The 13,328-nt window shown below is 41.9% G+C and overlaps 1 protein-coding gene across 1 annotated transcript in view; it reads left to right on the forward strand.

The window, feature by feature from the left end:
• Positions 1-12,708: 12,708 nt before the first annotated feature.
• The window catches only part of SAMD3 (sterile alpha motif domain containing 3), a 56,732-nt gene continuing 56,112 nt past the window's right edge, over positions 12,709-13,328 (forward strand). Inside the window, exon 1 of the mRNA XM_059177570.1 lies at positions 12,709-13,157. The gene's annotated coding sequence lies outside the window, so the exon portion shown is untranslated. The remainder of the gene's footprint in view (positions 13,158-13,328) is intronic.

Raw genomic sequence — 13,328 nt, forward strand, 5'->3', positions numbered from 1 at the left:
TAAATCAAGTCATTTCCATTTCGAGCTTGAAATTTAAAGCGTCAATGATCGTTAACAATCAAGTCAGTGAGTTAAGCTTGTCTAATAATCAGGGACTTTATACAAGATGACAAATCCATTTAGGGACAAGTTCCCTTTTTTCACAGCTCTCGCAGAGCAAGTCAAAACTCCTAGCCAGATGGTGTCATCTCCACTCGAGGCCAAAAATTACCTGAGATTATTTTTGTGTTGGCCTCGCTCCTAGCCCCAAAAAGGGAAGAGTGAACTCTGGGTGACCTAGGAAAGAGAATTGCCCCCATTAACCCAGCTCAGACCTCAGTTTGATTTTAAAGAAATGAAGGAGTCCTTGGGTGGCTCAGTGGGTTAAAGCCTCTGCCTTTAGCTCAGGTCATAATCTGAGAGTCCTGGGATCAAGCCCTGCACTGGGCTCTCTGCTCCGCAGGGAGCCTGCTTCCTCCTCTCTCCCTGCCTGACTCTCTGCCTACTTGTGATCTCTGTCTGTCAACTAAATAAATAAAATCTTAAAAAAGAAATGAATAGACAGAGTTTGGGTGCAGGGGTCTGTTTCCTTGAAAAAAGACGAAAGTTTCAATTTTGCTCTCAGCTCTCTCGGTGTCTCTCCTGGTCTGTTTTCCCCCTTTGGATGCGGAGAAGAACAGGTACAAATTGGGTTGTGGAATATAAAAGAAGGTTGTCACATTTCCCCTGGCCTGCACCTGGGTCAGATCCGGGGCTGTTGGGGCTGTTGTGTGGCACTCTGAGGTCATGTGGGGGAGTCTCTGAAGAGTTCCAGGGCTGGGGTCTGCCGTAGAGGGTGGCCAAGCTCTGCTTTTGTTACTTCCCTGCCAGGCTTTGAGACGAAATCTTTCCGAGTGATCAGAGAGAATGAGGGCATGGGCACCACACGTCACGCTCCTTCCCCCCAGTGATAATGGGTCTCATGGACTCACTGTACTCCCGTCCAGTCACTCTCAGGATCATAAGGGATTCCGCAGGCCTTTGTCCCTGGAAGTTTACTTCTAAGCCCTTGGAGTCTGTCACGTGATAGAATTGTCTTTGCTGTGATTCAGTCAGGAAGCCTGTCTGTGTAATGAACCCTCAGTAAAACTCCGGATGCCAAGACTGGGTGCAGCTCCCTGGGTGGCAATAGTCAGAGTCTTGTCACTCTCTGGTGCCTAAAGGGGACCCGGTCCTGAAACAGGCAGAAGCTGGCATTCAGAGCCCTCCCAGACTTCACCCTGTGTGCCTCTTCTTCGGGCTGCCTCTCATTTGTCTCCCTTCCCTTGGCTATAATAAAGTGTAATTGTACACATAGCTCTTTCGGCGAGTTCTGTGACGCTTTCTAGTGAACTGTGGGACCTAACACAATTCTGGGGACCTCCATGTTTGTAGTGGGCCAGTGGGAAGTGAGGGTAGCTCTGAAGATCTCTAAATTCAAGTTAGTCTTGTGGAGATTTCTGATGAACTCACCCTATTTTTTGAAGCTTCTAGCCACATCTGCCTTTGCCTGTCAGAAACTTAACACAATAGTCTCAGTTCATGTCATAGGAAATGATCTGAGAGGGCCTTCCACAGGTGTCTTTCCACTTGCCAACTTTCCTGGGAAACTCCTTGGAGGATAATCCAGTCTTTCAGAAACCAAGTTGACCCTCTTAACAAATAAGAGTCCACACCATTGCTGAAACTACAGTTACTATAATAACCGTAAATGCTGCTGAGTGCCAACATTTGCTGGTTGCTCTTCATGCACTAACACAGTCTCAGGAGAAGGCCCAGTTATCTTTTTTTTTTTTTTTTTTTTTTTTTTTTTAATTTATATAAGGGAGAGAGCATGCACATACATGGGGAGGAGCAGAGGGAGAGAGAGAATCTCCATCAGACTGCACGGACCCCGACACAGGGCTCAGTCTCACAACCCTGAGATTATGACCTGAGCTGAAACCCAGAGTCAGACGCTTAACCAATTGAGCCACCCAGGTGCCCCTCAGTTACCTTCCTTTTGACAGAAGAGGAAACCGAGACTTAGGTTACATAATTTGCCCAAGGTCATACAGCCAGAAAAAGGAAAGGCCAAGATTGAAACCTCAGCTATCTTATTGGACTACTTGAACCTTCAAAGGGAGTGCTCTCAGATCGTAGTGCCTCCAGTCGACCCCACGTGCAGGTATATTTCTGGAACTTACAGTTCTATTTTGGCTTGTCAAGAAGCAGATCCTGAGGGAACTTGGGTACAAGGAAACACCAGGAGGGCAGTGGAGAGATGACAAAGGCTGGGTGTTCAGTCCAAAGCACAGATGAACTAGCCTGTCACCATGAATTTTACTGAACCCAGATCCTGCCTGGCAACTCCTGAGTCAAGAGTAGGACTTGTGTCTCTGAGATACCTACACTGGCTTTTCGCATCTCACAGGGCTATGACATCTTGTCAGTCCGTTGTCTTTTCAGCCTGCCCCAGGCATTGTGTTGACATTATGTTGACAAAGCAAGTCCCTGGGTAGTGGAGGAGGGCCTTTCCCCACTGGAGTGGTCAGACTTTAGAGGCTCTGGGGGAGCGCTGAAAAGGTAGGGGGTACCTTCCTCCTACTTCAGAGTTTAGTGACAGAGTCTACCTGGGCTGTTGGGAGCCATGTATAACTCTGTAAAATTAATTAAAACCAATAAAATTAAAAATTCATTTTCTCAACCACATTTCAAATGTTTAATAAGCATATGTGGCTAGGGACTACTAAATTGGACAATGCAAGTATAGAACAGTTTCATTAATGATAATAGTTCTATTGTTCAGCACTAGTCTATGCTGTTATGTAAGAGGGTCTTGGGGATATCCCTTCTAGGAAACAATTTGGCAAAAAAACCCCAGTGTGTGTGTGTGTGTGTGTGTGTGTGTGTGTGTGTGTATAACTTTATAGTTGTTTATACATTTGACCAAACCCTGATTGATTAAGGTACTAATCCTTGAACTATCTATGAGCCATCTATGAACAAAGATGTTCACTGTAGCATTATTTTTAATAACACACACACATTTTTTTAAAAGGAGCAATTTAAACACCCAACATTTGAGGTGGGCTAATTAGACTATACTCCCATAAGTTGGAATACTATACATTAAAAATTAGATTTTAAAAAGTTGAATGATGTGAAGAAATTCTTTTGATATCAGGAGAAATGACAGAAGTAAAAAATGAAAAATAACTGTGTACTAAGATCTTAACAATATTAAAACACATTTATTATAAGGTTTAAGTATTTTTCTTTATATCTTTTATTTTTATCTTATATTTTCCACATTTCCTGTACTGATCATGTTATCCCTATAGTCATAGATAGAATTAAACATGTCCAGGGGTGCCTGCATAGCTCAGTCGGGTAAGCCTCTGACTCTTGATTTTGGCTTGGGTCATGATCTCAGGGTCGTGAGTTCAAGCCCCATGCTGGGGATGGAGCCTGCTTAAGAGTCTCTCTCTTGCTCTGCCCCTTTCCCTGCTCTCACGTGCTCTCTCCTCACTCGCTCTCTCTCTTAAAATTTAAAAAAAAAAAAAATTACACCATATAATTTTTAAGGTCTTTGAAATCTTTATTTTCTCATCTAAGTCATCGATAATGCTCTTGGGCAGAATGCCAGTACAGGCTGAATTGAGAAGCAAGACACTGAAGATCTTCCCCCAAGATCTTATCAGAATTGTTCAGCTTTGAATATTCTACCAATTCCAAATGTTCTGATCTTAGCACCCAATCCATATTTCTTTATCTTGACCACAAGAGTTAACAAGACTTCATGAACCAAGACTTCATGTTTGTTCACTGAATTTATTCAACTAACATTTGTTGGGGAGCCGTTCTCCCTCAAATGGGGAGGGTCCCAGGGTTGTGCAAAGAGGCCAATGGATGGCTCTCTAAGGTAGAAGTTCAGCAGATGGTATCCTGGGCAGGACTAGGGCAGCCCGAAAGTCTCCCTAGACCTTGTCCCTTGTCCCTGTTTGGTCCTAACCTGAATGTTCCCACCACAAAGTCTTCTGGATTATAACCAAAATGTTGTAAGCACAAAGAGTTTCCATATAATATTCTCCTGATGGCCTCACTGGCTTGGGCACTGAGGCTCTTAGGATCTCTTCCAAGAACTCAGTGGGAATAAATATGCATTCTTTTCTTAAGCAATTTAATCAACACCGTTCTGCATCACAGCTTATGCTACGTGAGCAAGTTTATAATACTATCGAGTCCTTCTTTATTTTAAACCTCACTTCTTAAATACAATCACAACTTATTGTAGAACACGGTAGTATTTGTTTAAGCAAGTACTCGTCTAATGAATTGGGAGCAGAGAAAAATAATTTCTCCAAGTATGAAACTTGTCTACATTTCAGAATCTAAAATAAATCTGTTTGATAACCATTAACATTGTCACTGTGGTGAGGTTTGCTGACACTTTGGCTTTGAACTTCTCCTCTTGTAACTGTGCAATTCATTTACCACAAAGAGCTCCGCAGTTTACCAGCTATGTGACTTGCTGGCTACGAATTTAGTCATAAGGAGCTCTTCATTTACTCATCCTTAACAGATGGCTTGCTGTGCACCAGCCGTAGTAGTAAGTGCTAAAATGACAATGTTGGATAAAATGTGGTCCTTAGCACAGTTAGAGTGGAGAAAGCACAGTGATCAATTTCACTTCTCTCTGGTCAAGGTCACAGCAGAACCACAGCGTGATGCTAGGGAGCACCTAACCCATGTTTTGCCATCCCTGGTTTCTCTTAATACCTATGGCTGACTAATATTTTAAAAAGTGTCAGGTCAGGGGCGCCTGGGTGGCTCAGTGCATTTAAGCCTCTGCCTTCGGATCAGGTCATGATCCAGGGTCCTGGGATCAAGCCCCGCATCGGGCTCTCTGCTCAGCGCGGAGCCTACTTCCTCCTCTCTCTCTGCCTGCTTTTCTGCCTACTTGTGATCTCTTTCTGTGAAATAAATAAATAAAATCTTTAAAAAAAAAAGTGTCAGGTCACAGGTATAAGTCTCGGTCCACTAAGTCAGTAGTGTAGGATATCCATTTGTCATTATTTCACAGCACCCAAGAGTCAGGCTCTGAGTCCCTGTTCCACCAGAGCAAGGAGAAAGACAAGCACCCTCAGTCCTTCTGACATTTCCCCCACTCTTGTGCACTAGGGTTCTGTCACAGACTCCATGACACGGGCACTGCTAAAGCAGTCAGGGTAGAGGGTGGTGGAGTGGTGACATCAAATATTTGGTCACTGGACACCCAGTTTTCCATTAAAACATCTACGGTCCTGAGGTGCCCGGGTGGCTCGGTCAGTTGAGCGTCCCACTCTTGGCTTCGGCTCCATTGTGGGATGGAACCTGCATAGGGCTCTGTGCTCAGTGTGGCATCTACTTGAGATTCTCTCTCTCCCTCTGCCCCTCACGCTTATGCACGTTTTATCTCTCTCTAAAATAAATAATGTAATAATGATAAGAATGATAATAATTCACTGCCCCTGTCCACACAGTCCTTGGGTCCAGAGTCTCACTACCACTTCTAAGCCATGCTTGGGCACAAGAAACTTCACCCGGCCCTCCCGAGGTCTCCTCTGTGCAGCTCATAGCACAGCATGGCTGTCTCAGGGATCGCTGGGAAGGCTCAGGTACCTCCTTAGAGGACTCTCCCTCCAGCCAGAAGAGGTCCTCCTCTCTGTTTTACCATGATACTCTCTCTAAGCCTAAGCAGCGCAGGGTCTTGTTTACAATAACCAGCAACACTGTACTCATTTCTGCTGTTTCTACCCAGTGGCAGGGAGCCCACTTTGGAAAGGAGTGATGGTAGGAGGAACGATTGCAGACATACCTAGAAATATCTCTGCTGAGTATTATTTGCTCACACCTCCTACTGGCAGGCCTCCGGGAAAGCCTCCCCTGAGCTGATTGCACACAGCCAAGAGAAGCCTCAACAGGGACATGCTTCCATGGTAGTCTTTCCTTGTTTCTGGAGGTCTATTCTGTCTGCCTTACTTCACACCATCGCTTCTCAGCCCTGATGCACACTGGAATCCCCTGGGGGAGCTTTAAAAAAATCCTGATGCCACAAACTCTGTTTAATTGTACTGATGTGAAACCTGGGCACTAGTTTTATTATTTTTGGCTCTGCCAGGGATTAATATATGCAGCCAGAGGTGATCATGCAACCACTGCTGTCTCCTGCTCCTGGTTCTCCTGAGTTCCATTCTGCTAGCCTGGCCCTTGGCTTCTCAAGCTCTTCACATCCTAGCACAGGGAAGTATGTGTGTGTGTGTGTGTGTGTGTGTACACACAATGGACTAAGTAAATGGAACTGCTTAAAGCCTCTGCACACCGGGAAGAGGTTCTAGTACAGCAAAGAAAGAGATCCAGTCCTTGCCATCTGTCAGTGGAGGGGGGCAACCAGTGTGCTCCCATACCGGGGTTGGGCAAGTCTCGGTTAGGAGAGCCGTCTGCCCCTCTAGATACAACCTGTGTATCATTCCCTTCAAAGCATGTTCACACAGTAATTGTACATGTGCCTCTGATATGGAATTTTACTCAATGACATTTTGGGTCCTGCTATGTGTTATTAGTGCCCAGCACAAGAAATAGAAAGAAGAAAAGCTGTTGTCCTCACGCAAGGGCTTCCAGTCTCTATCCGGATGAACTCACCTTATAGGCTGGTATTCAATACAATTCAGTTTACTTGCTTTACTGAGCCTGATGTAAAGTTCATCCTCATTCACTTAGCTGTTTGTCCTTGGGCAAGTCACCTAAGCATTTCTGAAACTCTCTTATCCAATCTAGGAAAGGAGAGGATTTTGCCAGATCTGGAAGACCAGATCCCAGGCACCGGGGAGCCAATTTTTTTTAAAAAGACTAGTTTTAGCTTTGTGTAAATGAAAAGTTGGAACATCACTGCCTATCTTCAGGAGAATCCAGGGCTGACAGAAGCATGAGCATTTGTCATTCCTTCCTGTCACTTCCAGTATCAACCTTACAGGAGAAATACAGGGTCCTGTATATTTTTCATCCCCGCCTTTCCCATCTGTGGTGTGAGCCCCGCTGCATTAAAAGGCATTAAGAAGATCGACCTGGGCGCCTGGGTGGCTCAGTCGGTTAAGCCTCTGTTTTTGGCTCAAGTCATGATCTCAGAGTCCTTGGATCGAGCCCTTCATGGGGTTCTCTGCTCAGCGGAGAGTCTGCTTCTCCTTCTACTGCTACTCTCCCTGCTTGTACCCCCCTCTCCATCAAATAAATAAATAAAATCCTTTTTTTTTTAAGATTTATTTATTTACTTATTTATTTGACAGACAGAGATCACAAGTAGGCAGAGAGGCAAGCAGAGAGAGAGGAGGAAGCAGGCTCCCCGCTGAGCAGAGAGCCCGATGCGGGGATCGATCCCAGGACCCTGGGATCATGACCTGAGTCGAAGGCAGAGGCCCCAACCCATCGAGCCACCCAGGAGCCCCCCAATAAATAAAATCTTAAAAAAAAATCCACCACCTTGTGTCCTTTCTTTAGGGGACACAAAATCCAAGTCATGCTCAGTATCACAGACGAACAGAACAGAACCCCCGCTTGACTCACAGGAGGAGCCTTATAGGAGGACGCAAGGATCAGCTGTCACGTGCTCTAACAGATGAGTGGCTCCCAAGAACAGTTTAGTAAACTGCAATATTTCAATAATGCAAGTTCTTGCCAACATTCAGAACTACAAAACAAGCAATTCTCACCTGCCCAATCCCATGCGCATTGAGCTATGTAAAAAACATTACATCAAGCCGGTGTCTGTGCTCAATAAAGTCCCATGCATTTTACTTCTAGGTACTTACTCCAAGCAAACAAAAGCCCCAACACACAGGACTTTCTTAGACACAAAGCTTTGAGTCCTTGAATCAACACCTTTGTTCTGATACATGTGTTACCATCTCTGCCTTAATGTTGCTGTGGCAAAGGTTTTCTGATCAGTAAAATTTCTTCTAGGAGTTAAGAAGTTAATTGATAGGAAATTAGATATATTTAAAGATATATTATTGTGCACCTATGTTTTCACATATATTTACATTGGCATTTATCACTCTTCTTAAGACGTTTGTCCTTCAAGAGTTGATGAACATTAGCTCTCTGAAATCTAGCCGTTTCAACATGGTTTCCTGCTTCTGATAACCATCTTGGAGGGTATCTTGCCCTTCTTTCAAGGACACAGCCACTGCTCTGTCTATTACTGCTCAACAATATAAGTATAGCATTGCCAGAACTCTGATTTTTTAAATCAAGATTCTAGATTTTAAAAAAATATATTTATTATTTATTTGAGAGAGAGCATAAGGAGGGAGGAGAGGAGGAAGCAGGCTCCTGGTAATCAGGGAGCCAGATACAGGACTTGATCCCAAGACCCTGGGATCATGACCTGAGCTGAAGGTGGATGCTTAACTGAGTGAGCCACCTAGGTGCTCCAAGAATCTGGAATTTCAAAGAGATATTCCATTTTTAAAATAAAATAATTAAAACCACTTCTGTGGCTGGATCTGGCCTAGTGCTAGCTCTTTTGATCTTCTGGTACAGAATTGGTGGATTGATGCCTCTCCAGCAATGATCCATAAATATCACTTTTTATCTTTTATCTTTAAAACCCTAACTTTTGGGAAGCCTGGGTGGCTCAGTTTTTAGGCATCTGCCTTCAGCTCAGGTCATGATCCCAGGGTGCTGGGATGGAACCCTGTTCCACGGAAAACTTGCTTCTCCCTCTGCCACTCTCCCTGCTTGTGTTCCCTCTCTCACTGTGTCTCTCCCTATCAAATAAATAAATAAAATCTTTCCCAAAAAATGCTATTAAAAGAAATAAAAAAAGAAAACCCTAACTTTCCCAAAAATAAAATTTGTTTTCTAATTTGTTACCCTCAACATTTTCTCAATGAAAAAGTCTGAGAGTAACAAATTAGAAAACAAAATGCATTAATTCTGTCAAACCAAGGAAACCACTTTTCCCTTTTGGTGCATGTTTTCCCTGTTGTTAGTTCTATTTCTATTTCATACTCCTAAAACATTAAAGCATATTATAAGCTTATTTTCACTTAATGATATTTCATGGCTATTTCTCTGTATTGCTATTTTTCTAAAACACTATCTTTAATTACTGCATAATAATCCATTTTAAATATAAGTTACCATAATTCAGTATTCAATTTCTATTTATGGAAACAGCCAGTCCAATTTCTTTGCCATTCTAGCTATTGCTAGAGTTCCCATCTTTGTGTTCTTTGGTAATGTCCTTAGGGTAAATTCTTTTTTTTTTAACTTATTTTTTATTTTCAGCATAACAGTATTCATTATTTTTGCACCACACCCAGTGCTCCATGCAGTCCGTGCCCTCTATAATACCCACCACCTGGTACCCCAACCTCCCACCCCTCCGCCCCTTCAAAACTCTCAGGTTGTTTTTCAGAGCCCATAGTCTCTCATGGTTCACCTCCCCTTCCAATTTCCCCCAACTCCCTTCTCCTCTCTATCTCCCCATGTCCTCCATGCTATTTGTTATGCTCCACAAATAATTGAAACCATATGATAATTGACTCTCTGCTTGACTTATTTCACTCAGCATAATCTCTTCCAGTCCCGTCCATGTTGCTACAAAAGTTGGGTATTCGTCCTTTCTGATGGAGGTGTAATACTCCATAGTGTATATGGACCACATCTTCCTTATCCATTCATCCTTTCTGATGGAAGCATAATACTCCATAGTGTATATGGACCACATCTTCCTTATCCATTCATCCATTGAAGGGCATCTTGGTTCTTTCCATAGTTTGGCGACCATGGCCATTGTTGCTATAAACATTGGAGTACAGATGGCCCTTCTTTTCACTACATCTGTATCCTTGGGGTAAATACCCAGTAGTGCAATTGCAGGGTCATAGGGAAGTTCTATTTTTAATTTCTTGAGGAATCTCCACACTGTTCTCCAAAGAGGCTGCACCAACTTGCATTTCCACCAACAGTGGAAGAGGGTTCCCCTTTCTCCACCTCCCCTCCAACACATGTTGTTTCCTGTCTTGCTAATTTTGGCCATTCTAACTGGTGTAAGGTGATATCTCAATGTGGTTTTAATTTGAATCTCCCTGATGGCTAGTGATGATGAACATTTTTTCATGTGTCTGATAGCCATTTGTGTGTCTTCATTGGAGAAGTGTCTGTTCATATCTTCTGCCCATTTTTTGATATGATTGTCTGTTTTGTGTGTGTTGAGTTTGAGGAGTTCATTATAGATCCTGGATATCAACCTTTTGTCTGTACTGTCATTTGCAAATATCTTCTCCCATTCCGTGGGTTGCCTCTTTGTTTTGTTGACTGTTTCCTTTGCTGTGCAGAAGCTTTTGATTTTGATGAAGTCCCAAAAGTTCATTTTCACTTTTGTTTCCTTTGCCTTTGGAGACATATCTTGAAAGAAGTTGCTGTGGCTGATATCGAAGAGATTACTGCCCATGTTCTCTTCTAGGATTCTGATGGATTCCTCTCTCACATTGAGGTCTTAGAAATGTTATGTTAGGGTCAAATGTAGGAGTTTTTTGATGATTTTTTCACTTATCTCAGTAGCCCTTGAAATTGGAGAGATTGGGATTCAAAGCTACTCTTTTCCTTATGAGCTACTGGACTTTTGGTGAATTATGTCTATGAACTTTAGCATCCTCATCTATGAAATGGGAATAATACAACAGAATAAGTTGTAACAATTTATACTTCCCTTAGCAATATATAAGAGAAAGTTAGTCCTCACATTCTTGCTAAACTTTTTTTGAAATTTTCACCTTTTCCAATAGAGTAGATAAAAATGGAATTTAATCATTTTTATGACAAAGAATGTTGAGCAGATTTAAAATTTTGTTCATGAATTGCTGATTCCTATTTTTTATTGGTGTATTTAACTTTTCAAAAACATTTTTATTTAAACTCCAGTTAGTTAGCATACAGTGTAATGTTAGTTTCAGGTATACAATTTAGTGATTCAATACTTCCATACAAAACATTATATTCCTTATAATTATATTTTACATATATACATAAATATTTTTCCCTCTTAGTAGTCAAATATATCAATCTTTTATTTTCATTTTACAATCTTATTTTAGATTATTTTACTTCTTTTGTATTTAATTTTCATATTTAATTCTTTAGCTCATCTGTGGAATTTAGTTTATAGGTGATATGAGGTAGAGTCCCGACAAAATCTGTTGAATAATCCCTTCTCTCATTAGCAATTTGAATCACCGTCTTTTTAATACTTCCATATGTATTTTTCTGTTTCCAGATTTCTATTCTGTTTCAGTGATCTGTCCTCTTTTGCCCCAGTACCGCGCTTTTACATTTCTTATAATTTTATCGGACTTTTGAACATCTGGGAAAGCAAATCCTTTGCCAAGAATTTCTCTTTTTGCCCATTTGTCCTTCCAGATGAACACGAGTACCATAGTTAAGTAAAAACATGAAACAGTGTTTGAATTCACTAATGGGAATTCATAAATTAATTCTGAAAAAATTGACAGCTTCAGACGATCAAGACTTCTCAGATACACGTTCAGCTTCTGATAAAAATTAACACCATGGCTCACAGGATTCTCTGGCAAGAAACCAGAGAATTGCAGTCTGCGTTGTTGACCCATTAACTCTGACAATCAAGTAGGCAGAAGCAAGAATGAGTCATAAGTTTGATTCAGAGACCAAAAGATCTGGGTGTTCTGACTCAAGAGTCTCGAAAGTCCTGGGACACTCACCCATTGCTATTGTTTTCATTAGTTTCAGTAACCTCCCAGATAAATTGCTCTTAGTTTCTTTACAAATGTAGAAATATAAAGTTTAAGTTACTATTACTGTGTTCCCCACTTCTCCTCTCCCTCAGATTTCTTGGGGGTGGTGTGGATTACAGATGCCTCTGGTAAGTTTTGTTGGGCACAAGAAACCCAGAAAGATTTAGTAGTTTTCAGAAAATCAAGATTTTAGTCGGTAAGTTCAACCATTAGAAATTACTGATCTGAGACTCCTGTAGGTACAAAAACGTCAATTTCATATGGTTCTGCTTAATATCTCTTGAGATCTACACAGTTAGCTGACACCAAGCCAAGGAAACACATCAACATAAACCACAAACGAACAAACAAACAAAAGCCTGTGTAACTGTTTAGATCCCAGTCTGTTTTTGTCAGGGATTTATGGAAAAATTAAAAATTTTATTTCCATAATTTTTTTAAAGTTTTATTTATTTATTTCAGAGAAAGACAGAACTCAGGTGGAAAAGACAGAGAGGATTCCAAACAGACTCCGCACTGAGTGCAGAGCTGAGGTGGGGCTCGATCTCGACACCCTGAGATCATGACCTGAGCTGAAACCAAGAGTGGGGTGCTTAACTAACTGCGCCATCCAGGTGCCCCATTTCCATAATTTTTTGAGAGATAATATAAACATCTGTCTTTTTAAAATGAAGGAAAATTGGTGTATGTAGGAATGTTTAGAAAAGCTAAACCCTTCCTTGTCATACACAATTTACTTCAAGAAAGAACACCCTTTCCTGTAATTTATCTTACTTGGCTTTGTAAATAATCCCTCTAAAGCATGGAATATGCGATCAAGTCAACGACTTCCCCAAGCTGATGTGTATCCGTAAGCTGGGGTACAGGATTCCCAGCTCTTCAGTGATCTTTCAGAGCCTGTCTGCTCTGGCCACTCCAGACGGTCCTGTGCACCTACAGGTCCTCAAACATGACTTGTTTTTTGCTGGCTTTTTACTTTTAGTGTGTTCTGTTGATTCCCTTTCTCTGCCTCTTTCACTATATGAACTGTATTTTTTTTTTAAGATTTATTTATTTATTTCACAGACAGAGATCACAAGTTAGACAGAGATTGCAAATAGGCAGAGAGGCAGGCAGAGAAAGAGGGGGAAGCAGGCTCCCTGCCGAGCAGAGAGCTCCATGAGGGGCTAGATCCTGGGATCATGACCTGAGCTGAAGGCAGAGGCTCTAACCCACTGAGCCACCCACGAGCCCCTGAACTGTATTTTTTGTGCAGATTCCAACTTAAGATCCATTCAATCCATTTCCAGGAGAGTGGGGAAATCCAGCTTTTTACAGCGCCTGTCATATATTATATTCTGCTTATGGACACGTCTTATGTTCTTGGTAAGGCTTCTAACTTCTTTATCACCATTCACCTAGCTCTGAGCTACCTACGCAGCAGACATTTTGATGACAAAGGTGGGCAAGGTATTCTAGTTAACTATTCCAGTTTTTATACCTGCTGGTCGGGTGATGGTTGGAATGAACAATGCTCCAAAGTGGATGACGTGATTC

This window comes from Mustela lutreola, chromosome 6 (genome assembly GCF_030435805.1).
Source record: "Mustela lutreola isolate mMusLut2 chromosome 6, mMusLut2.pri, whole genome shotgun sequence".
Taxonomy (NCBI): Eukaryota; Metazoa; Chordata; class Mammalia; order Carnivora; family Mustelidae; genus Mustela; species Mustela lutreola.